Here is a 4,697-nt window from a genome sequence, read left to right as displayed (position 1 = left end):
TGTAAAATAAAATCAACTTCTTTTTAATAATTTTTTTGTCAATTATCTGGCACCTTTTTTTTTTTTTTTCTCAAAATAACTTAATACACATTCTAAAACGAAAACAAATCCAAAGTACCTACTTTGCATTAAATTCAAACAGAAAAGGATGGTAGTGCTTCAGTAATCAGTTTCAGTGAACTCACATGCATTACATAGATTTTGCTCTTTAAAAATATCCTGCAGATGTAAACTTCAAATCCATGCAATTCACAATCACGATCTCTCTGGATGCGTGTGACCCTTGGCTACAGAGATGCACTACAGCCAATTTCACCACTGTATGAGCACACATCAAGAGCTATTCATCAGTGTCATGCATGTCTCCATAAAGCCCCAACCCTGTGGGGTTTCGTCTGCCATAAAGCCGCCAAGTGAGCAATGGGCAGCAATGTAATGAGTGTCAACCAGTGGCAATGCCTAGAATCCGTCTCTCCTCACCGACAATTACTGCTCCAATACTACGCTGCTCTCTGGAGTCAGCAACAACTCCGCCGTCTTTGATCGGCTTGCTGAGAGCAATTATCAACCGAAGCCTTGGCGTGTAAATCCGATATGAGATCAACATGTAAGCTTGTGCTAGCAACGGATGCACTGAGGAGGCCTTCACAGCAATAATGTTGCATTTATTAAAAAGCAAGACCTTTTGATCGTGAGGTACATTCACAACAAAACGCATAGCCTGTACAGATTAGGTGTGAAAGCCGGAGTGGAGATGATTAGGTTGTAAATGTGTTCTGGTTGAGAAATATATTTACACAGTATTGATGTTTTTAAGATGAATCAAAGTCTAATCTATGTGTTGTATATCTTAAGCAAAGCTTCTTCAGTTGACCTTAATAATTTGACTTTGCACTGTGGATTACCCTGTGAATGATTTATGTATTTTCACTGTCAATGGCTGGCTATTGATGTGCAGTAAGTGCTTTTTCTCAGGTTTTCTTACGTGCATTAAAACTTGTTAAGGTGCTCCAAACACATTTGCTTACACTAGGGCCCATTTGGTTTCATTTCACTTGTCAAACACTGCCAACTGGGACACAAACCATTTCCTATGAGCAAACATGGCATGCTGTAAAGCAGAGTGAGACAACTCGAGCCTCTGCAAACACAGAGGTGGATGGATGGGCACGCCGTGCCGGGCTAAATGGCTTAACACCAGCCACTCTACTAATGGAGCTGACAGAGAGAGCAGGCGTTTGCTCACTGTAGAATGGGGGGAGAATGGCAGAATTACTGTCAGCCCAGTGAAACATATGGTCAAAGTGTTTGTTAAATACACATTTTAAGAGATTTGGTGAATTGATTATGCACTCAGCTGTTGATAGAGTTTCTGCAATGTTGAATGTACAGATGTAAGATTGATTTTTAAAAATGTATGGCCTGTATTTTGCTACAATAAACAGAGGAAAAAAATTAAACTGCTCATAAGAAATAGGCATGGTGGCATTACAGTGACCAGAGAGCAGTGTTCCCATTTTGGTAAGAAAACACCATCTATAAGGGATTTAACTTTATGACCCTGGTAGAAAACCTGAGCAATGAGGGAAGGAGAGTTAAGTGAAGAGATTGATACAGTCAGAGAAAAGCTTTCAATACACTTCAGAAAAAAATATTTAGTGTACATTTAATGTAAAGATTCATCGTTTATCATTTCTTAGCATTTCAACTCCAACAATCCTAAAGCTGTCATTAAATCTACATCAGTATATCTGGTTCAGTGTCTTATTACATGAACTATGGAAGGATTAAAGTTATAAACGAGAAATGGTTGTACTTATTACTGCCTTTAAAAAAAAAAATCAGAAATCTATCTCACTTTTTATGGTATATATATATATATATATATATATATATATATATATATATATATATATATATATATATATATATATATATATATATCAACAGGGACTGTGATCTGTGTAAATAGAAATTACGAAACCTTACTTTCATCAGCATTCCCTTTTTAACTCCTCAAGGTCCGCAAACTAAAACGCGACAGATTTTGAGGGCAGAGAAGGTTTTGCATGATATTTTAATCTGAGATATTTGAATTAACCACCGTCATTTGTGTCCTCTTGAGAACCGTGACGATCATTTTACCAGACAAATTTGACCACAGCTTTGTGCTAATACATGTGCATGTCTGTCTGTGGCCCTGGTGTTCAACTACTGTATGTTTGCACAAAATTTATTTATTTATTTATTTATTTATTTTTTAAAAGGAGTGATTCCATTGTGATTTCTTTTTACAGAAGACTTTTAGTGTCAGGCTCCAAAGGAGAAGAAGGAAGAACCATATTTGGCATTAAGCCCTAAGGCAAATTAATCTCGTTTTCACCTGAGTTTGAGGATTAGTGCCATTTTCAAAAGGTGTGCTAACACAAGGGTAGATTTGTATTTTCTTCTTTCTTGGTTTTGTGGAACTTCAAAAATAATGTTTTAATGCAGAAAGTTCTATATACTGTATGCCCACTTGAAATGAATCATTGCTTATGTTCATTACCCAATCTTCACCCAATTTAGTCTTCTATTAAGTATTTTTTTAAACTTCATGTTTGTCTATATAATGCCATTAATGTGTCTTAATCAGTTAGCCCACTGAAAATCTTACAACTGGTGAATGATTAGCTCATGCTAAGACTTCATTCCCGTTCCCACTGGACTGACAGCCACAGAGGCAAAGCTCAGGTTTGATCTGAGGTGTAGGACACACCACTGGTTTGTAAGCTAGGTTTTTCCATGTGAGCCTGTCAGGAATACTCGTAATAGGCCCAAAGGCTGTCTTTTAAATAGTGTATTTGCTGAACAAGTTATATTATCATGGTGGCTTAGTGGTTAGCACTTTCGCCTCACACCTATAGGGTTGGGGGTTTGATTCCCACCGTGGCTCTGTGTGTGTGGCGTTTGCATGTTGTACGTGCTGCGGGGGTTTCTGCCGGGTACTCTGGACTTGCATGGTAGGCTGATTGGCATGCACATAACAACTGGAAATATCTACTTGAAAGTTACAAATATATAAACAATATTTAAAAGAGCTCATGTGTTTGATTTCTGTTATACACACAGAACTAGATGGAGCTGGATAGAAACTGAGCACAGACAATATCTTTTAATTTAATTCAATCATAAGTGAGTGTCATTGAGGTTTTTTTTTCCATTCACTCTCATATTTGGAAAAAAATCCATCTCAAATTCTTGATTTTACAAACTGTAGGTCTACATAAAACCAGCCTTTCTAAACTTTTACTTAATAAAGCAGAATTCTGAAAGCTCCCTTAAATTTAATGTGGTCTAAGTTTAAATTAGATATTGATTTTCTCAGGAATGTCTTTTGACCAAATGCATTGTGGTTAGATCTCTAACCATGAAAAAAACAAAACAAAGCTCGTATACATAGAATGCCAAATTTTCCCATTAAAAATCATTTCCTAAATCTGTCATTTTAGCTAAGTAACATTTCTAAAGTTCAAACATATAATACCACTGTGTGCATTTACACTGAGTCCTGATTAAATCCTCTATGTGTGAGTTTGTGTTTATTAACCAGCTTAACAACAGCCCATGTTCTAAAAAATGACAAAATGACTAAAACATTAATTTGATTGTTTGAGGAGTGACAACTCATTTGTATTTCAAGACCGTTTTATTACAGAAGTGTAGCTATTGCCATTCCTCCTCAATGCTAAATATATTTTTACATTCAATAAACACTGACTTTTAATGTTTTTTTTTTCTGCTGTAAAAAAAGACAAAAACATGAATGAGTGTACTGCAGGGCATAGCTGCCATCTGTTATGGAACAACTACATGTATCCAATCACATGAAAAAGCAGCATCGATGTGTAATAACCTGAATATACATGTTCATATGTTCAGAGATTATGGAGGAGTCAGGAAATGAAACATTTATCTCCAACCTTTGACTAGGAATTCTTTTTTAAAAAATCTACAGGAAAGCTAAATTGTACATAATTACGATATAGATATGGCCTAGGAATGTGTGAAATTATGAAACAATAGTTTGGATTAGAATGGATTGATTGACATACCCTGTAAATTAAATATATATATATATATATATATATATATATATATATATATATATATATATATATGGAAGATATTAAATGACAACATAGGGTCAAACCAGTTTTCAAATCTTAAACAATCAGTCATCAGGAATGTTTATTTCTCGATTTTCTGCATGTTCAGGATGGACCCGATCGTCCAAAAGAAACAAATAACACAGACATTTGTAGTTCCTCCGTTGTAGTACTTCATCATCTTATTTCTTAATTACAGGTGAGAGCCTTTTATGAGATCTTGCTCACCTGCTGAACAGTGAATCACCTCAAATGTGTGCTTGTTTCATTTCATGGTGGAGAGTTTGATGGGCTTTATTCTGATACAAATACACTGAATTATTATTAGTTGCTACTCAGCATGACACCAAGTAGATGGGTAATGAAAATAAATGAGCACTACGCAAATGATTTAAAGAGAGTCTTAGTAAAAGAGGTTGAGATTTATTCACCCACACACTCCAGACTAGAAACCTGTCTAAATAGATGAACACCTATTTCCAGAAACAGCCAATTTCTCTAGACTTGGCCCTGTGTGAATCTGGCATGCTCAAATTGCCCCCCCCCCCC

Source organism: Ictalurus punctatus, chromosome 17 (assembly GCF_001660625.3).
Source record: "Ictalurus punctatus breed USDA103 chromosome 17, Coco_2.0, whole genome shotgun sequence".
In the NCBI taxonomy this organism is placed as follows: domain Eukaryota; kingdom Metazoa; phylum Chordata; class Actinopteri; order Siluriformes; family Ictaluridae; genus Ictalurus; species Ictalurus punctatus.
Note: the sequence above shows the minus strand (reverse complement) of the source record.